Consider the following 25,456-nt stretch of genomic DNA (forward strand, 5'->3'; position numbering starts at 1 on the left):
ACTTAGCTGTGAGATGGTGAAGTGAATAGAGTGCTGAGGTTGGAGTCAGTAGGACATGAATTCAAATCCAGCCTCAGACACTCAGACACACTAGCTATGTGACCCTTGTTAAAATATTTTGGAGATACCCTGTTTTCTAGAACTAAGGTTGTCATAACCGAGCTTGTCATAACAATAATCCTTTGCGCTCAGGATGACATCACCCTCTGGAAAAGTGTATTGCTTGGACCAGGTGTTCACTGAGGGATTTAGTTTCCCCTATAAGCCAGGGCAATCCATCACATGTTCACAATGCCTTTTTCTTGTCATTGACAGGTATTGTACTGTTCTCATCATAGAATTCTGGTTCTGTGCCCCACAGTGTGGGCATAGTAACTTAAGACCTAAAAATGATTATATCATAGTTCAGCTCAGTATGTATATAAGATTTGCCTTTAGTCCAGCACATTAAGCCCTCCTTCTTAGGACAGGGAGACTTCCACATGCATCAGTCATTTTCCTCACTCTGAAATTAATTAAACTTCCATTTGTGTCCTGACTGTCCTATCTCTAGCCTGCTCTGCTTGTTTGATGCCAGCCACTCACAGGTTAGAGGTCAGTTCTGGTCCAGTTGATGCCCTGGCACTTAACCCCATTTGCTTCAGTTTCCTCATCTGTAAAATGAACTGGAGAAAGAAATGGCAAACTACTCCAGTATCTTTGCCAAGAAAACACCGAAAGGGGTCACAGAGAGTTGGACACAACTGAAAAAGACCAAACAACAAAAACTTAGCATGTGCCTGGCACATGAAAGATGTTTAATAAATGCTTATTCTCTTCCCATTATTCGCAAGCTCAGTGCATAGCATAAGGCCTGGCACATAGATGGTACTTACTAAATGGTTGTTGATTGATTGGTTGACTAAATACAATGTAATTCAGGAAGGTAAAGCTGCTGGGAAAAAATATTGTGTGTGTATTTGGGTGTGTATACACACGTGTGCCTAACTTTTATATTTTCCTGTAGCACTTTTAATCCATGAAGCCCTGTGGCAAATCATTTACTTGACTGCTCCCTCCAACTTGGACAGAAAATTTGGAATTAACCACATTATTAATAATAAACATAATTTCATGGATACCTTTGACTTTTGCAAAGCACCCTTATATTCAAGTCTGTTCTTTCATTCCTCCCCACAGTCACAGTATTTGGTGGATGTTATAACTATTTTAGATCTGGGGAAACTGAAGCAGAAAAGGAGCAAAAGAGGTAGCTGAAGGTCATAAAAATTGTTAGTTGTGGCTCTAGGACTAGAAATTTGGCATGCGAAAGAAAGCTCCATATGCGTAACTACCCAATCTTTTAATATCTTAAATCTACTTAGTATGTAGTTTTCATCTATTTTGTATTTGCCCTAGATATAAAGAACCCCAAGACTGACCTCCATAATAAACCATTCAATAAGTTTTCCCAGAGGCTAGCACTGTATCCTCAATAATGCTCATTATAATATAATCTTCCAGGTCATTGTGCAATATTGTATAACCCGGGGGCAGGGGGAGGGAGAGAAGGGAGAAACCTCCGGCCTCAAGGCCACATGTGGCTTTCTAGGTCCTTGGGTATGGCCTTTTGACTGAGTCCAAGTTTTACAGAACAAAATCCTTTTATTAAGGGGATTTGTTCTGTGAAGTTTGGATTCAGTCAAAGGGCTGCACCTGAGAACCTAGAGGGCAGTGTGTGGCCTCGAGGCCAGAGGTTCCCCATCCCTGGATAAACTACATCTCCCTAAGATTTCAGACTTCTGAGAGCCAAGATGGCAGAGTAAGCAGTAAATCACCATAACTCTTCCATATTCAATTCCAAACAGCCATAAAGTAGTGCCCCAAAACAAGTCCTGGAATACCAGAACCAGCAAAAAGACCAGGTGAAACCATCTTTGAGCCCAAGAAACTTGGAAGATAGGCAGGAAAGGTCTGTTTCACTTGGGTAAAAGGGGAGCACAGTCCAGAATTGGAAGCATCCCAACAACATACCTCAGCAAACAAATGGAAGATCCCAAGCCCCAATGTGGCAGAGCAGGCAAATGCCAACACCAAGACCCCCACATGTTTCAGCAGAGCCCTGGCAAACAGGCAACCTCCAGCAGCCACAGACCTCCATGTGCTTCAGTGTAGCTCCGGGTAAACAGGTAGCCAGCCGCCAATCCTATGGGTGCCTAAGCAAACAGGTAGTTGCCAGTGCTGGGCTCCCACCACATGCTTCAGCATAGCCCTAGGCAAAAGGTAGCCACCAGTGGCCAGACCACCATGTGCTTCAGTATAGCCCCAGGGAAATGCAGAAACATTTCTGTTGGCCTCAGCACATACCAGACACCACCACTAGGACCCCGGTTCAGCACCACATAAGTTGCCAGACCCCTAAAGCCTCTGGCAGCACCAGCCATTCCCCACCCCAACCCCTCAGTATAGCACCAGACACAAGGGTCCCCCATGGGCCTCAGGGCAACATCAGTATAGCAACAGCTAGGAGAAATATACATAGACAATGGGTATGGGTATAAGGTGAATTTGAAGGAATGACATAAAAAAATAATCAAGGGATGAGAAAGAGAAGTAAGTACTCTGGGTGCAGAAGGAAGGGAGAAGTAGAATGGGGTAAATTATTTTATACACAGAGGTGCAAAAGACCTATTACAATGGAGGGGAAGATGGGAGGGTAGACGATGAGCATCTCTTGAACCTTAGTCTCATCAATATTGGCTCAAAGAGGGAGTAATATACACAATCAGTTGAATATAGGAATCTATCTTACCTGACAGGGAAGTAGGAGCAGAGGAGATTAAGTAAAAGGGCGGGAGAAGGGAAGGGCAGATCAAGGGAGGTGGTAGACAGAAGAAAAACACTGGTGAGGAGGGAAAGCATGAAAGTAGAGAGAGGACAAACAGGAAGAAAAGTAGGATGGGGGGAAATACACAGTAATCATAGCTGTGAATGTGCATGGAATGAACGCTCCCATAAAACAGAAGTAGATAGAAGAGTAGATAAAAAAAAAAAAAACTAGAATCCAACAATACATTGTTTACAAGAAACACTCTTGAAGCAGAGAGACACACACAGAATAATGGTAAGAGGCTAGAACAGAATCTATTATGCTTCAGCTGAAGTAAAAAAAAGGCAGGGGTAGCAATGCTCATTTTAGACAAAGAAAAAGCAAAAAGTAGACCTAATTAAAAGAGATAAGGAAGGAAGTTACATCTTGCTAACAAGTACCATAGAAGCAATATCAATACTAAACATATATGCACCAAGTGGGATAGCATCCAAATTCTCAAGGAGAAGTTAAGTGAGTTACAGGAAGAAATAGACAGTAAAACTATACTAGTGGGAGACCTCAACTTTCTCTTCTCAGAACTCGATAAATTCAACTGAAAAATAAACAAGAAAGAAACTAAGGGGGTAAGTAGAATATATTAGAAAAGTTAGATATGATAACTGAATGGGAGCAGAAGGGAATATACCTTTTTCTCAGCAGCACATGGCACATACACAAAACTGACCACGTATTAGGGTGTAAAACCCTCAAATATCAAATGTAGAAAGACAGAAATATTAAATGTATTCTTTTTGGATCATAAATGCAATAAAAGTTACGTTCAACAAAGGGAAGTAGAAAGACAGATTAAAAATTAATTGAAAGCTAAATAATCTAATCCTAAAGAATCAATGGGTCAAAGAACAAATCATAGAAATAATCAACAATTTCATTAATGAGAATGTTATTGGAAGAAAAAAATAAAAAACTTAAAGAAGTCCAAAAATACATTATGGCCACTGCTTCCAATTTATTCACAAGGTTTGTCTATTGTAATAAAGATACTATTCTGCACCATTTGTTCCTCAAGAGGGAAGTACTTTTTACTTTAACATTGTTTAATCACAGTCTCGTGACTTGTTTTATTATACTATCCAAATAAATAAGTTAACTATTCTACAATTTCAGAGGTGATCATGTTCATTACTTTTCTCTCCCCAAGAAAAATAAAAATGGAGGTAGAAATTACCTACTTAAAAAAACACCTTCTATATCCTTCTTGAGGTTCTAAAAAACACAATTCAGTTCAAAAAGTATTTTTAGAGTGCTCTTTACATCACCAACAATCATTTATTATGCATTTAATATGTGGCAAGCTCTGTGTGAGGTTCTGGAATAATAGTAATAATGATGATAGTTAGAATTTATATGGTACTTTAAGGTTTGCAAAGAGCTTTACAAATATTATTCTCATTTGATCTTCATAATAACCCTGATATATAGGTATCACTATTATTATCACCATTTTACAGATGAGGAAACAGAGGTCAAAAAAAGTTAAGCAATTTGCCTACAGTCACAACTAATAAGTGTCTGTGATAGGATTCAATCTCAAGTCTTCCTGATTCCAGGCCCAATGTTTTATCAACTGTGCTCTTCCATTTGACTGACTGAAGTGAGAGTGATACAAAGAAAGGCATACAAAATCATAACTGTCTTCAAGGAAATCATATTCTAATGGCAAGAAAGACGTGAAAATAACCAGGTACATATATGCAGAATAGATGGAAGATAATCTCAGAGGGGAAAACACTGGCAGCTGGTGGGGAAAGGGAAGACAGGAAAGTCTTCCTGTACAAGGTGGGATTTTAGCTAAGTATTGAAAGAGGCCAGGAGCCATTCCGCAATAGAGCAAAGGATCTGAACGTGAAGCTTTCGAAGAAAGAAATCCAAACTATCAACAATCTTATGGGAAAAAAGATATTCTAAATGACTAGTAATTAGAGAAATATATATTAAAGCAACTTCGAGGATCCACCTCAGACCTATAAGCCTGACCAAGAAGACAAAATAAAAAAATAACAAATGTTAGAAAGATTGGGGGAAAACAGGTATACTACTATACTGTTGGGGCTGAATTGGTCCAAGCATTTTGGAAAACAATTTTGAACTATGCCTAGAAAGTTAGAAAATTGTACATACCTTTTAACCTAGCTAGATCATGAATAGCCCTATACCCCAAAGAAATAAAGATGGAAAGGATCTATATATACAAAATTATTTGTAATAGTTTTCTGTGGTAGCCAAAAATTGGAAAATAAATGAGTGTCCTATTGAAGAATGGTTATGGATATAATGGAATATTATTATCATAAAACATAATGAAAGAGTAAACTGATGCAGAATGAAATGAGCAGAACTAGGAGAACAATTTATATGATGATAACATAATACATTAAAAAATTTTATCAACTCAATGATAAGGTAATGAACTAAAAGCACAAAAAGTGACATACATTTTCAGATGTGGCTGATATGGAGATTTGTTTTACTGAACTATGCAACTCTATATTAAAGGAATGTGAGTGTGTGTGTGTGTGTGTGTGTGTGTGTGTGTGTGTGTTTAATGTGCCCAGTGGTGGTGGGGGAAGTGGGAGAGACTAATAAAAACTAATAAAAATGCTAGTAACTGAAAAAAGGAATGTACATGAGAGATGTTGTAAAGGTGAAAAACAAGATTTGGCAAGAGACTAGATATGTGGGGTGGTGGGAGGAGTTGAGGGTGATACCAAGGTTGTAAGCCTAGGTTACTGAGATGATGGTAATAGCCTCAATAGTTGATTAATAGAATAACAGCTATTTCAGAAGATATAAGGGTTTAGAAAGAAAGACAGTGAGTCTTGATTTGGCCATGTTGAGTTTGCAATACCACTCCCATTAGAATGTAAGCTCCTTGAGGGCAGGGACTATGTTTCCACCATTCTTTTTATTCTACTCCTTTTTTTTTTTTCTAGGCACTTAGCCCAGTGCCTCGCACATAGCAAGCACTTAATAAATACTCAGTGACTGAATTACTGAGGTCTTCCTTCATTAGGGCCTCCTAACCCTTGATTCCTCCCCGTCCTCCTAGTCTATCACCTCTGTAAGGGCTTCACTTCCCATCCTGCATATGTTTGGTCATTTTAACTAGTTTCAAGGGTCTCATCCACCCTTGCATCCCTTGCCCCCTTGACTTTTGTTGTTCCCACCCTGAGCATCCATAATCCTGGAGAACCCCTCTGAGGCATTTATTATTGCCATTGTCATCCTCATTGTAGTTGTTGCTGTTCCTACTTCCCAGCGGGAAAGTGCTACTGGAGGAAGTCTGGAAATTATCTACTATAAATGTATGATTCCTAACCTTAACTCAATTCACAAGCCTATAAAGTAATCATTTTAGTAATCTACTAATTCACCATCATACTGTTCTCAAAAGCTATTCAAAACTTCCTCTCAAGCATCATCCTACCAATCCTTCAACAAATGACCTGCTTCCTACTTGGCTAAAGAAACAGGTCAGTCATGGTGAGAATTCAGAATTCCTCTACTCCATGGCTTCAGAAGTCTGTCATTAACCACACTTTGTCCCTTCCTCTGGTGTCAGATGAGGTAACATAACTCTTTGCTGACTCTAACCACTCAACACATGTCCCTAAGCTCATCACCTTCTAAGACTATATAACAATAATAATGATGATAATGATGATGATGATGATGATAGCATTTATGTAGTGCATTAAGGTTTGCAAAATACTTTAAATTATTATCTCATTTTATCCTCACAAAGACCCTGGGAAGAAGGTGCTGTTATTATTCACATTTTATAGATAAGGAAACTGAGGCATATAGAAGTTAAGTGACTTGCCCAGGGTCACACAGCTAGTAAGTGTCTGAGGCTGAAATCAGGGCTTTCTGACTTCAGATAAAGCACCTTTCATATACATACATACATATATACATATATATATATATACACACACATATGTATGCAGATATGTGTGTATGTGTGCATGTATATATGTATATACATATATTTAACTGCTCCCTCTTCATGTCTTCTTCATTTCTGCCTAAAAACATATCCATGTTTCCCCTATCTTAAAAATGTTATTCCTTGAACCTTCTGTGTTCACATTCTCTCTTATTTCCCCTTCACTGCTAATCTACAAGAAAGAATAGTCTGCTATACATACCTCTGCCCTTACCCTATCTATTCACTCTCAGAACCATCCAGTCTGGTTTTTGTCCCTACTACTTTATTTAAATTGTTTTCTCAAAGGTTACCAGTGACCTCCTAATTGATAAATCTAATGGTTTCTTCTCAGTCCCTATTCTCCTTGATCTTTTCGAATCTCCTTTATCTTTTTGAAATATTTGGCATTAACCCCTCTGTTTTTCCTGAATCTTTTCTCACCACTTACCTTTTGTGACACTGTTCTTTCCTGTTCCTCCCACCTCTCTGACCATTACTTTGTTAGTTCCCTTATCTGGTTCCCTAGAGTGTGGTCATTAGCCAAAGCTCCTTCCTTGACCTTTTTCTTTCCTCTGTATTTTCTCCTTGGCAATCTCATCTACACCCACACTTTCAATTATCAGCTAGGCAGATGACTCACAGATCTGTATCTGGAGCTCTGACCTCTTGTCCCACATTTCCAACTGCCTACCTGATATGTCTGCTTGGATATCACATCTGACACTTCAAAACCAATTTTCAAAAAAGAGTTCATCATCACCATGCCTCCAATATCTTCCCTTCTTCTTAACTTCTTTTTTGCTGAATTTCACTCTTCTACAGGTCCCTCAAGTTTAAAATCACAGTGAGTCTTAACATGATTCTTCACTGCCTCTCACCACAGTATCTCATCAATTATCAAGTCCTCTTTATTCTACCTCCAAAATCTCTCTCAAATCAGTTTCCTCATTATCCCATTCCTGGACTTTATAACTGTTGGATAACTGGTTTCCTTATCTCCTGGCTCTTCCCCTTTGCCAACATTTGTAATAGCTCCTAACCTTCATCTCTTGGAGTTTCTAATAATGATAACAACTGACACAGTGCTTTAAGGTCTACAAAGCACTTCACATGTTCTATCCCCTTTGAGATTTGCTTTGCAAAGTATTAAATGCAAGCTTTTTTGGTTTGGTTTTCAAGACCCTCTCCATACTGGCTTCAATTTACCTTTCAAGCTTTGTTTCCCAGTGTTCCCCCTTGTATATTCTAGCTAAACTATTCTAACCACTGTTTCCCAATCTCATGCCATGTTCTTCTCCTACTTCCATGCCATTGCATAGTCCATCATTAAACCTGGAACAAATTTCCCCATTCTTCCATTCCCACTCTCTAATACTGCTCTCCTGCTTTCAAGCCTAGCTCAGATGTTGACTCATCCATGAAGCCTCCCCTATAGCCTAGCTAGCAGGGATTCTCTCTCCCTCCTTGGATCTTTCAGGTTACTTGTTTTGACCTCTCCTTCACACTACATCACTTTCTGACCTGTATTACAGTTATCAATGCATCTGTCTCTCCTCTCCACTACACTCCTTGAAAGGAGGGGCTGGGTTATTTTTTTTTCATCTTTGTATTCCCAGCATTTAGCACATAGCAGGTGCTTAACAAACATTCCATCTCATTAGTTGTTCAATTGTAAACATTTGTGCCAGTGTGTTTTTAGAACTCTGCCCATTTGGTTTTGCAGCTATTCTGTTTCAGCTCTTCCTACAGCAGCTGCTTGGGCAGACTGTTTTTAGTCATTCAGTGTTGTTTTCTTCCAGAGTCAGAAAAGACTGAAATTGATCGTTTCAATGATAACAGACATACTACATTCTTGGAAATGTTTAAGACAACTTTTCTAGACCCTTCCCCATGTGGAGTTGGTAATATAATCCTAAACCTCAGACATGAGGATGTTAGCTGAGGTCACACAGCAAGTGAGTGATTTTAATCCAAGGCTCCTGCCTCTAAATCTAGGATATTTCCACTACATTTTTGTGTCCCTCAAATACAAATATTCTGTACAATGGTAAAATACTTTAAGAGTTGGCTTTTTCTTGTTGAAAAAATGTGTTGCGTTGCTACATGTACCCAATCTCACACAAGGCCTCTATTTCCTACACATATTACGGAATGAATGACTGGGTATAAGGGTACAGACAGAGGTCATAGAAGTCTCTCCTCAACAGCAATAGCTGTATACCTTTTTGATTCCTATGACTGCTGGACAAAGCCTTCAGATCCATCACATGAACCATTGTGGTCCTCACCAAATATGGAATTCTTTCCCAATTAATCAAGCATTTAATCTACTCATTCCATCTCAAGTATTCTTTGGTTTTTTTTAATTTTTAAATTTTATTATTTGTTATTTTATTTATTTATTGTTTTATTTTTGGTTCCAACTTTTCTTCCTACTTTCTTCCCCCTTCCCCACCCATTAAGAAGGTAAGAAATACAATATTCATATATGTAATTTGTAAACTTTGAAATAGTTATTATTGTTGTTGCTGTTGTTGTTTTTATGCCAGTGAACACTATACTTTTTTAATTCCAAGGAAAGTGTAGCCATGAGTTCTGATAAAATCTTCCAATGGTTTCCAAGCTCATTGGTGAATGGACTCATTCCATTAACTTCTAATGAGGATTAGAATCAGAGCTAAAATTAGCAATGGGCAGCATTGTCAGGGCTTTGTCCTAAGCAACAACATCTGGACTGAGGGAAGGAATGCTTCCTCTCCTCCTTCCCCCCTAAGAAAAGCCATAATGGCAAGCCCTATAAGCCTGCTCTATTGCTTGGCCCCCACAATGACTGCCCCAGCCAAGGGCCCTATGGCCAGATCTCTCTCTCTGGCCTGCCTTCCCATAAGGGGCCTTAAATCCCTGTAAGGGATGAGGAGAAACATAATTCAGAGGTTGATCAGACAGGAAGTAAGTCATGAGAATTAAGAGGCATTAAGGGACCTAAAAGGCCAGGTTGTTTGTGGGGAGGAGAAAGAAAAATAATGACTGGGGTGGAGAAGAAGAATATGAGGTAGGTCCTCCACTTAATGAAAAGGCAGGAGAGTGACCCAGAGATCCATAAATGATAGCAGTAAGAATCTGGAAAAGATGGAGCTACGGTTGCTGAGTGATGGTGGCAGATCTGAAAGTGGCAGTAGGATACAGGGAGTACGTCAGTAATTCTACCTGGTACTGGATGTGAGAGAAGGTCAAAGGGTATGAAAGAAGAAGTCAGCAAGCCTTGGAATGGGAGTCAAGGGACAGTTATCATGGGAATTACAGATCACAAGAGTCACAGGATTATAGATGTGGGGCTAGAAGGGATGTCAAAGCTCACCTAGTTCAATTATCTCATTACACCCAGGATGACTGTTTTATTCAAGGTCACACAGACAGTAAATGGCAGAGCAGGGATCTAAATTAAAGTCTCATGATAACAAATCAATCAATCTTTCCTCTGCACCATGCTGCCTCTTTGAGAAGTAAGATGACTTCAGTGAGTACCAGGAGATGGAAGTAATGTGAGAGGATGAGATCTAAGACGAAAAGGGAGCCTAACAAGGGAGCCAGACAATGTAGGGAAAAAGGAAGGCAGAGGAAAACTGGGTTAACTGTAACAATTGGGGTGAGGGAAGCAAGCAGTCAGCATGTGCTGCCTTTGCCTTTCTGCTGGACATCCTGCATGATGTAGGTCCTCTTATGAGAAGTCAAGCCCCCAGGAGAAAGTTTTGGGAATAGGATCCTCAGAGATGAAGGTCAACATGGAGGCAAGGAAAGGGATGGGCCTTTGGCTTGCCAGTGTTTTGCTAAGGCGGGCAGAGGAGAAGCATGCCTTCCATCACTCCAGATGTTGGTGACAAGGACAAAGCCCCAGCCATGTTACCCATTGCTAATTCTAACTCCAATTTTAATACCCTTCAGACACTAATGGAATAAGCCCATTCACCACTACACTTGGAATCTTTTTGCCACTGGATGATTTTATCAAAATTCATGTGAGTCTTTTCCTATATTCCAAAGAGTAGTATTCACTGACATAACAATAATAATAAATAAATAATAAAAATGAATTTATCTCTTATGCTGAAATTTCTAGTTATGTCCCTATTAGTGAATTGAACTCTTTCATTTTTTCATTTTCATTAATGAATTGAACTTTTGAAATTAAATTCTCATAACTTGAAACCCCTCTCATACTACAAGACACAACACAGGCACCAGCATCTCTGTGAAGCTGTTTATGAAAATCTCAACTGAAAGTTTTTCCAGTGATCTTAATATTACTCACTCATGAGGAAAAGAATGTTCACCTTTGGCAGAAATTTTCAATCTGAAATTAAAATTATTTTTCATTTTTGCTTGGTGATTTAGCCAAGTACAAAATGTTTATTCCTCTGCAATATTTGTTTTTGAATGCTCTACTTGGCTAAAGTGATGGCACAGGAGCTTAATGGCAGAACTCTTTCTATCCCACCACTTCCCACTAGTGAAGTATTCAATCCCTCTGAATATTTTTTTATGATATTCTGTCTGTGCACAGAGTATAACATGTCCATTAGTTACTCCAACCACACCCCACAGGCAAAACAAATCCAACTAAATGCTAATCAAGGGAGGGAGTCAAAGCCAAATTCATTAGACTTTCCATTCCTAAGGGTATCAGGAATCAATTTGGTTTGTGAGAGGCTGAATACAATGGCATCTGTATCAAATGAATATTAACATTTTCCAGGCACAAACTACAATGAATAGAGAACTGCTGAAGATGTTATTTTGATAATTTTGTTTAAAGAACTTATACCTCTCTAGAAAATTTATCCAAAGGATAAATTCAAATGCAACAGGATAGGTTTTAATTGGAAGATAATGTAGTACAATGGAAAGGGTGCTGAATTTGTCATTAAAGGACCTGGGTTCAAATCCTGGTTGCCAGTTTACCACTTATATAACCTTGGCAAATCACTTAATCTCTCTTGGCTTCAATTTCTTCAATTGTAAAAAGAGGGGTTGGATTAGGATTCCAATTCTTAGCTGTCAATCTAATTCAAAGTATTCTCAATTTCAAACACTATCATTATTAAAAATAATTAGAGTATCCATTGGTATGTCAACTTAATTTTCACAAAGTCCTTTCCTCTCAGCATCCCTGTGTGGCTGCCCATTTTGCAGATGAAAAACAGGATCAGATAAATAGTCAATGGGTATGAAGAGGCAATTTTCAGATGAAGAAATTAAAGCTATCTATAGTTATGAAAAAATGCTCTAAATCACTCTTGATTAGAGAAATGTAAATCAAAACAATTCCAAGGTACCACATCACACCCATCAGATTAGCTAACATGACAAAACAGGAAAATGATAAATGTTGGAGAAATGTAGGAAAATTGGAATACTAATACATTGTTGGTGGAGTTGTGAACTGGTCCAACCATTCTGGAAAGCAATTTGGAACTATGCCTAAAGGGCTATAAAACTGTGCATACCCTTTGACCCAGCAATACCACTTCTAGGTCTGTATCCCAAAGAGACCACAAAAATGGGAAAAGGACTCACATGTACAAAAAATATTTATAACAACTCTTTTTGTGGTGACCAAGAATTGGAAATTAAGGGGATACCCATCTATTGGGAATGGCTGAACAAGTTGTGGTATATGAATGTAATGGAACACTATTGTGCTATAAGAAATGATGAGCAAGCAGACTTCAGAAAAACCTGGAAAGACTTTTATGGACTGATGCCGAGTGGAGTGAGCAGAACCAGCAGAACATTGTACACAATAACAGCCACATTATGAGATGACTAACTTTCATAGACTTGGCTCTTCTAAGCAATGGAAGGACCTAAGACAACTCCAAAAGACTCACGATGGAAAATGTTATCCACATCCAGAGAAAGAACTATGGAGTTTGAATGCAGATGGAAGCATATTATTTGATCTCTTTTTTTCTTTTGTTGTTTTGTTTCATTTCTTCTTTCTTGTGGTTCCTCCCATTGGTTCTAATACTTCTTTACATCATAACTAATGTGAGAATATGTTTAATATGAATGTATAAGTAGAGCCTATACCAGACTGCATGCTGCTTAGGAAAGGAGAGAAGGGAAGGAGGGGGAGAAAATTGAAAACTCAAAATCTTGTGGAAGTGAATGTTGAAAACTAAAAATTAATTAATTAATTTTTTTTTTAAAGAAAAGAAAAGAAAACAGGATCAGAGAGGTTAACTGACTAGCAGTAGATCCCAGAACATCAGAGCTGGTAAATGATTCCAGGACTCCTTAGAGTCCAGGGCTCTCCCTACTAGATCATAATGTCTCTCATGATACTAGCATTCAGGTTTTATTTAGAATGTACAATGAAATCTGTATTCTATTTATATAAGGAAGAAATGGGAGGCTTTTAAATCTATAGATTTCTGGATATGAACTTAGAATAGGAAGATGTCATTTCAACCTATAAAAATGATAAAGAAATCATTCTTTAGAGCTAACCTTCCTATTAGCATACTTTAATGTGAAGGATAATTCACAGAAAGCATTTTAATACATCAATTTATCATCACATAATCTGAGAGAGCCCATGGTATCAAGCAAATGTGAGAACTTTTGAGACACTGTATACCTGCAGGATTTATGAAGACCTTGAGCATGATAAAGCCATATCTCACAAACAGACCACTCTAACAAATGTTATGATTTATAACTCCCAGCAACAGAGAGCATATCAAAATGTGGCTTTTGAAGACAACACATTGCTCCAAGTACTTCAACAAAATCATCCTGGCATGTTGGGTGTATGGGGTATTCAGGGAGGACTGGCACCTGGTGTAGGGGCTTGATGAGCCCTTTTCAAGGCTGCTGATCCACCTTTGGTGTCCACCTGTCACCCAACTCTCACCTGTGGCTGCAAGAAGCTGTAGCATGCACAAGGGCCACACTCTCCTAAAACCATCTCGGCAGACAGACTAAGCCAGGTTGAGGGTAACTGACAGGCCTCAAACCGATTGGAGAATTAGGTAAATGTCTACCCCAAACATGTGAAGACCTCCCCTAGTACAATGGGTAGATGAAAACGATTTGTTCCAATGGCCATGAAGGCAGCTTAAACAAGCACTGTGGAGTGCTTAGAGCTTAGTCAGACTTCAAAGACATCAGGCATCCTGGGCCATCACTAGCCATCTTGATTTGTGTCTCGCTACTGAACTTTGGTGACTCTGGAAGAGAGAGAGTGAGGCTGACAACTTTGTGCAATTCTATCTCACTTAAATCCAGTTTACACTGGTCCTTTTGGAAAATGAAAGGCTAATAACAACAGCTGATATGTTAGCATTAAATATAGCAGTCATCAGACATACAACCCTAATGTTTTTTTAGTTTTCATACTGTGATGTGATTTTTATGCAGAAAAAAGGTCCTTGCTAGCTTACAAATCCCAATTATAAGAAAAATGTCACCTTAATTAATATTAAGAATTATCAAGCACCAGAATTTACTAGGTATGGAACAGAATAGTCAATGAGCCCCAAGTTCAAAAAGATAGCTTTTTTATACCCAGACAGTGGCCTGTCCCTCGTTCCACCCCAAGACCATATCTCTGCTTTTGTTTATTCTTCTATGCATACAGAACAGCATTTTGCTATTCATCCTACAACACATCTGCTCCTTTTGTACAGTGAGTGATTCCAACATTAGTTGTCTGAGCAAATATCAACTCAAACGGCAATGCTTGGGTCATGACAACAGTGGGTCATTTAGAATTAGGGATTCAGGAAACAAGAAAATGTCAGTGTCAAAGCAGAGACTGAGAAGCTAGCAAAAAATGGGAAGCATGCAAATACACTAATAAGGATTTTAGACAGGAACTAAAACGATCAGAGGGTCATAGAGCTATAGTTAGAAAGAAATTAAAAGGTAATCTAGTCTAAACCCCCTATTTTACACAAGAGGAAGCTGAAACCCAGAAAGGTGAAGTAATTTGCCCAAAGTCACACAGATAATAAGTGGCAATTGACAAAGATTTAGAAAATTCAAGCTTGATTTTTGAAATTTCTTCCCACTCCAAGATTTTCCAATTCAACTGGAAATACTCTACTATCAGATACTTCAATATAACCATAATATCCATGACAAGGGTACAAGTTTCTAATTTTTGCCTAACAATTAAGTTGCTCATTTTTAATAAATCTGTACATGAAAACTGTTCTATACATCAATATTACATTTTTACCCTTTAGAAACAGTCTCCTTAATCCAGGTCCTACAAATACAACACTAATAACCATGGTGCACAAAACATTTACACCCAGGGGATTTCAGTTTACTTTGTCTTCTCTAGGGCAAATAGTTACCAGATTAAAGTATTAACAAAAGAAGATGCTGACATTTTAATCCTGTTCTAACTGTGACAGTTTTTCATCCCAAACACAGGACCTTCTAGATTGCTCCGTGTGAATGAGAATGGAAATGGAAAAAGAGGGTTCTGAGTTTTCAAACTATTTTAAAATCTGTTTAAGAATTCTTGTGTAATTTTTTTAAAATAAAATTTATTTTTATTAAAATATGCTACAATAAACCTTTGTGAAAACTTCCAAGGTGAAGTATTTGGAATAGAAGGAGAGGAAGGAAGGAAAAAGAGGAAGAGAAAGAAAGAGAGAAAAGGGTAGACATAACAAAAACTCCCAGTTATGTAATTTTTTCATCATTAATTCCTATATGACTCCAATTAAAAACGTATTTCCTAAAACAGGGCCAAAATACTGTTTTACTTACTATATTCTTACAAACATTTTTTTCTGTGAAAATGCGACATTTTCTAATTTAAAAGGTGCAAAATTCTTGCCTTAATAAAAACAGTGCCAATGTGGGATCTCAGAGGTGACAGAGAGCAAATCAATAATATACCTTTCCCTAGAATGGGGCCACTAAGTGGTGCAGTGGATAGAGTGCCAGGCCTGGAGTCAGAAAGACTCGACTTTTTTGTTTCGAATCTGGCCTCAGGCATTTACTTGCTGTGTGGCCCTGGGCAAGTCACCTAACTCTGTTTGCCTCCATTCCCTCATCTGTAAAATGAGCTGAAGAAGGAAATGGCAAACCACTCCAGTATCTTTGCAAAGAAAACCCCACAAGTGGTCATGAAGAGTCAGACATGACTGATAACAACTGAACAACAAAAAAAGGACCTCACTGTTCAGGTAAGCATAGTAATATGTTTAAATGGGCAAAAGTAGTTGAAATTTGACAGTATATATAATAAGGGTTATACATAAGGGTTTTTCAGCCCATATATTGATATTGCCTCAAAAAGTCTACCTTATTCTTCAATTTCTTCAGCTTCTATATCCTACTCTTCCAATTCACCTCAGTTGCACACAGAGATGATCATACCCTTGATCTTGCCAACAACCACAAATATTTCACTTCCATATGAAAACCTATGACATTCCCTCATCTGATAATAATTTCCTATCTTTCCATCTCTCTCTATGACTCATCACTCCTACATCTATTCTTGCTCCTCACCCATACCTCCAATTCCTACACTCCTGAGTAGCTTCCCAGGACATTATCTCTGCTCCTACTGCATTCTCCTTTTCCAATCTCACTCATTAACCAGTTCAGTTCTATACTGTCCTCTACTCTCAAATCCCTTGCCTCATTATCCCATGACTTACCAAACCCCAACCCTAAGTTATTGCCATCATCTGCCTCCTCCACTCCTACTCAAATGCAACTGAATAAAGCTGGAAGAAATCACCCAACTAAGCTGATTGGTTCCAAATTGAAGTCATATAATTTCAACTGGACCCTCACAGTATCAAGTCAATCTTTTTATACTTCCTTAACTGAATCTATTTTATTCACCAAAGCCTGTTTCAAACCTCTCCTCTCATCAAACCTCCATAAACTATTCCATCCCCCAATCTCTTAGCTAAGGATGTTACCTCATACTTTTATTGAGAAAATACAGTCCACTTACCATGAGCTCTCTCTTCTGCAACTCTCAAATCAAGAGATAATATTTGTAAAGCACTTATCACAGTGGCTGGCATGTAGTAGGTACTCCATAAAAGCCTGTTTACTTCCCTTCCCTTCCCTCTTAATATACCTTGTTAAAAATCCTCTAGTAACTCCAACTTTATTCCATTCCCTGAAAAAGAAGTGGCCCTTCTCACCAAGGTTAAGAATATACTCTTTAAATATATTCTAAATCTCATCTCTCCCATCTGTCTTCTCTAGCTGATTGCTCCCAACAATCATATCTTCACTCTAATCTTTAATCTCTTCCTATCTAGTGACTCCTTCCTCCTGTCCATAAATACACCATCCTTGGACCCTCCATGCCCTCAAGCTATCATCTCATATCTCACCTTCCATTCACAGCCAAGCCATTAAAAAAGAAAAAGCTCTGCACTCTGGCTTCCATTTTCTCTCCATTCAATCACTTCTTAACATTGCAGTCTGATATCTGACCTCAGCATTTAACTGCAACTGTCATCTCCAACATTACCAGGCCCTTTTTTAGTCCTGATCTTTCTTGATTTCCCTATAGCAATTCTCCCCCTGGATACTCTCTCTTCTCTGGGTTTTCATAACAATCCTTCTTTTGGTTCTCCTCCTCTCTATCAGCCCTTTCCTTGTCTCCTTTGCTGATTCATCATCCATCTCATACCCATACCTGTGGGCATACTCCAAGGATCTCTTTTGACCCCTATTCTCTTCTCTCACTTGGTGATCTCAGCAGCTTTTATAGGTTCAATTATCATCTCTATGTAGATGACTCACAGATCTATATATCCAGCCTAAGATATTAGGATATATATATATATATATCCTATCCATCACTGAGCTTCAGTAACACACCAGTTACTTACAGGACATTTTGGACCCAATGTCCCCCAGCCATCTCAAATTCAACATGTCCAAAACAAGACTTTATCTTCCCCCCCCCAAAAAAAATGCATCACTCTTCTGACCTTCCCTCCTATCACATTCCATCTAGGTTCATAATCTCAGCCTTATCAATTACTCCTCAGCTCTCCCTTGCCCCACATATCCATTTAGTTGGAAAATCTTTTTTTCTACTTTCACAACAGCACTGGCATCCAACCCCATCTCTCTCTTCACTCTAGTTTAGGCCCTCATTATGTCTGGCCTAAAGCATTGTTGTTTTTCCTTTGTTTTGAAGAGGACCAATGATATCAGGGAGTGATGACTTGCATGTGAATTAGATGTAAGTGAGACAAAGTTGCACAAAGTCCCTCATCTTCTCTTCTAGAGGCACTGAAGTCCAGGTGCAAGACAAAAGTTAAGAAGAGTGGTAATGTCCTGGGATGCAGAGGATGACTTTGGCTTCCTCAAAATCTGACCAAGCTATAAGCACTCCACAGCACCTGTTTCAGCTGCATTCATGGCATTAGAATTGTTCTTATCCATCCATTCCACCCAAGGGAAGTTTTCATATACTTGGGATAGACAACCCCCTAACTCACCAACAGGTTCAAGGCCTATAGGTTACCCTCAACCTGATTTATTTGGTCTGCCAAGACAGTTTTACCTGGGTATGGCTGCTACTCACATTACAATTTTTTGGAGCCACAGGTGAGAGTTGGGTGACAGATGGACAACAAAGGTAAATGAGCAGCTCTGAAAAGGGTTCAGCAAGCCTTCACATTACAGCTGCTAATCTTACCTGAACACCTCATACACCCCACCTAAAGCATTACTATCATTCTGTCATCTTTCTGCCTTCCTCAATTCTCTCCTCACTCCAATCTGTCCTTCATTCAACGGCTAAAGTGATTTTCCTAAAGCACAGACAACAGTCAGTAAACTTATATTGAGGGCCAAGAAATGCAATGAACTTTGGGGATACAACAAGAGGCAAAAGAATACCTGTCCTCCAGAAGCTCACAATCTAATTGGGAAGACAACAAATCAATATGTACAACTAAGCTATGTGGAGGAAAGATAGGAAATAATTAACAGAGGAAAGGCACTAGAATTAAGAGGGACTGAGAAAGGCTTCTCGTAGAAGATGGGATTTTAATTGAAACTTAAAGGAAGCCAGGAAAGCCAGCAGGCAGAAGTGAGAAGGGAAAACATTCCAGGCAGGGAGGACAGGCAGAGAAAATGCTGTTCTAACCACTTCACTCCCCTACTCCACAGACTACTGCATTGGACCTCTTGGGTCAAACATAAATTCTTCTCTTTGACATAGAAAGCCTATTTCCCAGATTTATTATACACTGCCCCCCTTCTTATGCTCTATAGTTCTGCCCAACTGGCTTTCTTGCTGTTCCCCACCCAACACACTCCATCTTGGTGCTTTATCACTGGCTATGTCTCCATGAATAGAAAGTTTTCCCTCCACATCTTTTAGAATCCTTTGTTTATTTCAGTAATCAAACAGCCCAAGCATTACCTTCAACCCCAAGTCTTTCCTAACTGCCCTACCACCCAGCTTCTAGTGCCTACTCCAACAAAATTACCTTGCATTCATTTTGCAAATATTCTGTATGTATATATATGAATACGTTATCTCCCAGATAGAAGAACGGAAATTCCTTGAGGGAAAGGACTATGACTTTGGTCTTTGAATTTTCAACGTCTTTCACAATGCCTGGCACGTGGTCAGCACTCAGTATATGCTGATTAATTGATTGATTTTATGCAACATTTCTCAATCTGTGTGTGTAAAGATCACTGAATCAGAGTCAGAAACCATAGTGTCCAAGTCTCGTCCTATTCCCATTTCACATCCCCCAATGCCACCTTCTGGCTATGAAGGTCAAGAAAGCCTTTATAGCATAGGATCCTGCATCTACAGTTTGAAAGACCCTGGTCCAAATCTCTCAAGAAAATCAGGATCCAGCAGAGCAGAAGATCACTGAACAGTGTCTCCTACTTAAAAATATCTCTGCCACTATCCATTACAATATCTGAAGTCCTACCATTACGGATTCATTCCCTCTTATACTGAAGACTTTGGATTCTTTAAGAATCTCCTAACAAATGAAAATAACCCTACAACTATTGCACCTAATCAGTAACCATTCTAGAATACACCAAGAGAGCAATGACCAGTGTGAGAGGGCTGGAAGTTATGTCATGTAAGGGTTGTTTTAAGAAAATATATGTTCCATCTTGGAAAAGGGAAGACATAAGGGACAAAGTCGGAGCTTTCATAAAAGACAAGATAAATTACTGAAAGGCTATGGTATGGAAGAAGTAATAGTAATAATTCTGCATGTATAGTAGAACTTGGACCAATGGGTGGCAACTATGAATCATCAAGGTACCATCATGGTATTATATTTAAGAAATCAAGTTCAAATCCCACTTACTAGGTGACTTCATTTCTCTTTCCTGAGCCTCAGTTTCTACATTATAAAATGAGAATGCTACAAGAAGATAAAACTGTAAAACCCAGATGCCAACTTGTGAAAGTTGAAGTGAAAAATACACTTAAATCAGCTTCTTTTAACATATGTCATGTTATATTCTACATGGGCAAATTATGTAATATAAAAAGTTTAGAATGAAAGGTCCTATAGTTCACAACTATAGGTAGAAAAAGAATACATAACCAGATCTAGGATAGAGGAGATTAGAAAAGACAAAACAGACTATTTCAATTATGTAAAATTTTAAAAGAACTTACATAAATAAAATCAATGTAGCTTTAAAGTCAAAAGAAAATAAGTGGAAAAATCCTTTCATTTCATAAAAATCATTTCATAAAAAATCTCACAAAAATCTATGGTGAATGGTGAATCTTAAGAGCTTTCATCAAGGATTCAAGTGATGTAAAGATATGAAGAATTAGTTTTCAGAAAAAAAGTATGAACATTATCTGAAAGATTGTTCAAAATTACTAGTAATCAGAAAAGGACAATTAAAACAATTCCAAAGCATCACCTCACATCTAACAAATTGGCTAAGGTGATAAAAGACAAAAAATTCAATGTTGGAAATGCCATGGGAAGACAACCTAGTATGATGAATTAGTCTAGCCATACCAGAAACTAATTTTGAATTTTACAAGAAAAGTTATTGCTGTTCATTTCTCTTAATTCAGCGATTTCTTTTTTTTTCTTTTTTCTTTTTTTCTTTTTTCTTTATTAGGCAATTGGGGTTAAGTGACTTGTCCAGGGTCACACAGTTAGTAAGTGTCAAGTGTTTGGTCTGAGGCCAGATTTGAACTCAGGTCCTCCTGATGTCAGGGCCCGTGCTCTATCCACTGCGCCACATAGCTGCCCCTATTCAGCAATTTCAATGACAGAAATAAAGGTTCCATATGAGCAAAATATGCATAGTAACACTGTTTTCAATAACTAACCATGTGCCCAACCCTTGGAGAATGGCTATATAAACTGCGTTATAAGAAGGTGATGAAATATCATTGTGCCACGTTGAATAACAAATTGAGGAATTCAAAGAAATTATGGAAAACTTGTAAAAAAAAACATGCATAATACAGAATGTAGAACCAAAAACTATACACAATAACTACAAAACATAAATGAAGACAACACCAAAAGCTAACAAAACTCAGGTCAAATGCAATGGTCAATATTGGTTCCATAGTAGTAAAGTTAACTTTTCTGTTAACAAACCAGAAATTAACATAGTTGATCTTACTCATTAGTAAGCTATTGGACTTAATTGTTTTTATGGGAATGTCCCATATGGTGAGGGGAAGAGAACAAAGAGTAATTAGGGAGTGAATAACGAAGTGAAACGGTATATACACATTTTTAAAAAATTAATAAAAAACAAAATTGGTTCTGACTAGATTATTTCTCAGGCAGTTTTTTGTTCTAAAAGTCTGTGACTCTTAATAAAGTAGATTTCAGTTCAACATATGGAAGAACTTCCTAATAATTAGTTATCCAAAAATGGAATGATCTGACACAGAAGGACCTCATTAGAGTTCCTTGTCAAAGAAATTGTTCAAGCAGAGCTGGAATACTTGTCTAGAATATTGGATGCATACTTTAGGTTAGAGTTAGATTAGATGGATTCTAATTTTTTTTTAAATTCCATGATTCTCATTAATCTGTAACAAAAGATTAGCATATAGCTAGGTGAAAATAAGGCCTTGTAAAAAAAGGGCCTTGGAGGGGCAGCTAGGTGGCGCAGTGGATAGAGCTCTGGCCTTGGAGTCAGGAGGACCTGAGTTCAAATCTGGCTTCAGACACATAACACTCACTAGCTGTGTGACCCTGGGCAAGTCACTTAACCCCAATTGCCTCACCAAAAAAAAAGAAAAAAGAAAAGGGCCTTGAGAGAGGTGATGGGACACCAAAAAAGAAGAAAGGGAAGTTACCAGAAATCCAGAATCTTGTCTATTAGGGGCAGGTCTAGTGACAAAGCCCAAGTTAATTTCCACCTAATTTAAAATGTCATTCTCCAAGTGTAGGAAAGTCAGTAAGCAGCTCAAGAAAGAATGAGGTAAAAAGCAGGAGTGGGCAACTTGAGAGGTAAAAGGAGAAGGTGACTTAACTTATGCTAAGTGTTAGATGCCTCCTTCATACTCCCTGGCAATTCCGCAATCCGTGATTAAATCAGAAAACGCTTGCCAGACAAACTGTTGGAATATTGATTACTCTCCTTTTTCACTTTAATTGGATCAGAGTGGGTGGGTGGGGGAAGAGACAAGCCTAAGTTATAACAATGCTGAAATCACAGTATGTGATGAACATATAAAGTCCACAAGCTGTTTACCACAAGTTTATTACTGTTTATAATCTACACCAAACATTTGTTAAATTGATGTCCTTGTAAATCACAAATTTTCTTTAAAAACTTCTTATTTATAATGCAATAAAGACCACGATGTACAACAATTTTTCAAACATATCTTTAAATTCCTCTAAAGCTGAATTATTTTTCAACATAAAAATCAGCAATGAACACTTCAGACTCTAAAACTGTCAGCTTGTTTTAATAGATGAATTCTGCAGAGATACGCCTTGCTGACTAATATTGATCCCACTTAACAAGTGCTTATTGGATTTTAAGATGCTCAGAGTATATGTCTGGGTCACACAGAATGGTAAAGCTCCCTTGTTCTGACTTGCTGTAAAAATACACCATTTAAATTCTCAGGAGTTTTTTAACATAATCATCAGGCTATACCACTTGTGTTTCTCATTATCAAATTAAAATTTGATTAAAAGTCTGAAGGAAAAACAAATATTATGCCTCCATAATAACTTTATATTTTTCTCTCCCATTAAATTTTATTTTGTTTTTAGTACTAAAATTTCTCCCTCTCCTATCCATTGAGAAGGCAAGAAAAATATAACCCAGATAATAACTTTAAATTGGTAAATTAAGCTCCAAAATCAGTCTAAGAATTTTATAGCTAGAAGGGACTTAAAAGATTATCTCTGCCAACATCTTAATTTTACAGATGAGGTAAGAGAGGCCCAGAATGGTAATTTGTCCAGTGATGCACCCAGGAAAAGGCAGAGTTGGAGCTCTCAGGCTATACTCTCTACACAAATGCACTTATTTATGCATTATTTAAAGAACCCTGATATATGACCATATCTATTTTTGAATATTTTAAACTGGATCTGGGATTTCATAAGGAACTCTCCACTGAAGAAATATACACTACCAATTTAATTCTTTACATGCCCTGAAACTTAACAGTCAGAGAAAACTTTGTGTGGCACTGAAACACTAATGATTTACTCAAGGTCAAAGGTTGTTGTTTGTCCTTCGCTCTCAAAGAGGATCATGACATCAGGGAGGTGATGCCATGACATGCAAGTGAATTGGATTTAAGTGAGGGAGGGCTGTGCAAAGTCACTAGCCTCACTTTCTCCTCTGGAGTCATCTGGGCCAATAGCCAGATATGGATCAGGACAACTGGAGATGGTCCAGGATACAGCAGGAGACCTTGGCCTTTTTAAGCTAAGGTCTTTAACAGGCCTCAATTTGACTGAAGCAACATGCATTCAGTGATTAAGGCTAGGTAAGAAATAAGGCAGAGAATGGCCTCTTTTGCCTAGTCCAAAAAAAAAAAAATCAATCTGGGAGGGGAAAACCCATGGGGTTTCTGGCCAAAATAGAAACAATTGCTATTTACGTTCACTCTCAGCCAATCAGGGCTCAAAGTGGGGGTTGGCCTGGGACCTACTGTTGGCCAATCAGTGAGAGCCAAAGTGATTTGGGTTTAAGGTGTGGTCCTTAAGAAAAAAAGGTTTGACACAAGGTCAAACATAGGACCTGAACCCCGGTCCTCCCAACACTGAATCCAACTTTAATCACTATGCCACATTGTCTCTCAAAGTGTGTATAGTACATAAAAATGCAATTCCAACATATTACAATTGTAATCTTAACCTACCTATAAGTATTTTGCTTGATATAATCAATAAACAGTAATTCAACATTTAATTAACAATTTGTTTGGCACATTAGAATTTAGAACAACTTGTGGGGAAGGAAATTGAGAAGGTTCAAGTTCCTTTTAAAAACTGTCTAAAGATGTTTGAACTTAAACCTTTTAGTCTTTATTTAAATTTCCCCATAGCAAACAAAAGCATTAAAAATCTGCAACCTATTTTTTACCAAAAAAAACTGCTGTTGAAATGAACAAAAAAATGTGTCAGGTACAGTGTTGACTATTCACTAAAGATACGAATGCAAAAATGAAACAGGCTTACCCTTAAGAAGCTCACATTTGAATAAAAGTATATATGGACAAAATAGAACAGAGGTTCCCAAACTTATTTGGCCTACCGCCCCCTTTTCAAAAAAAAGTTGCTCAGTTCCCCCCTGAAAATCTACTTTCTTTAACCTTTTAATGTTTTTTTTTAATTTGAGCCATTTCCAAAAAAAATATAATTTTTTAAGAAAATGAAACATCTTAAATTTAATAATTTATTGTAAATGTGTAGGTTTTTCCTGCATTGAAATTTCGACGACACAATATTCCATCATGTAATTGTAGAGTATCGTATTGTAAGCAAGTCATTACACTCACATGTTCCTGCCAATACATGCTGGACTTCCCAACAATGCACGACACTCTTGATTGCCAACATTTGCTTGTTAAGACCTGTCAGCAGACTTGACCAGTGATTGGTTATAACTTGCATTTTGTGTGTTTATTTGGAAAATAATGTAATCACTATGACTTTAACTCTGCTACACAAGAGATGAAACGTGTACGAACAGTTTTTCAAAAATTTTCTTCTTCTGTTCTTTCCTTATGCTGCCACTGCCCCCTTATTTTTACTCAACATTCCCCAATGGCACCCGAGGCTACTACTGCCTCCCAGATTGTTCCAGCACCCCCAGGGGGCAGTATCACCCACTTTGGGAACCTGTGGAAAACAAGGTGGTTTGGGGAGGGGAGGCACCAGCAGCTGGAATGCACTCCTTCCTCACCTCTAAGAAACACCTGCCAGGTGATGTTCTTAAACTGTCTTCTTTTTTTTTTTTCCTTTTCTTTTATTATGAATTAAATAATCAGCAACAATCAAAAACATTACAAGACACAAACATCAGGGAAGAGGACCATGCAAGAAATTCTCAACTCCTGCTAATTTTCTTTCTTTCTTTCTTTTTCTTCCTTCCTTCCTTCCTTCCTTCCTTCCTTCCTTCCTTCCTTCCTT

At 38.1% G+C, this 25,456-nt stretch overlaps 1 protein-coding gene across 1 annotated transcript in view; it reads right to left on the reverse strand.

The window, feature by feature from the left end:
- Positions 1 to 25,456, reverse strand: part of WASF3 (WAS protein family member 3) — a 179,638-nt gene that overhangs the window by 58,588 nt on the left and 95,594 nt on the right. The window lies entirely within an intron of this gene.

The sequence above is a fragment of the Vombatus ursinus genome, unplaced genomic scaffold, assembly GCF_900497805.2.
Source record: "Vombatus ursinus unplaced genomic scaffold, bare-nosed wombat genome assembly UNPS02014813.1, whole genome shotgun sequence".
NCBI classification, from domain to species: domain Eukaryota; kingdom Metazoa; phylum Chordata; class Mammalia; order Diprotodontia; family Vombatidae; genus Vombatus; species Vombatus ursinus.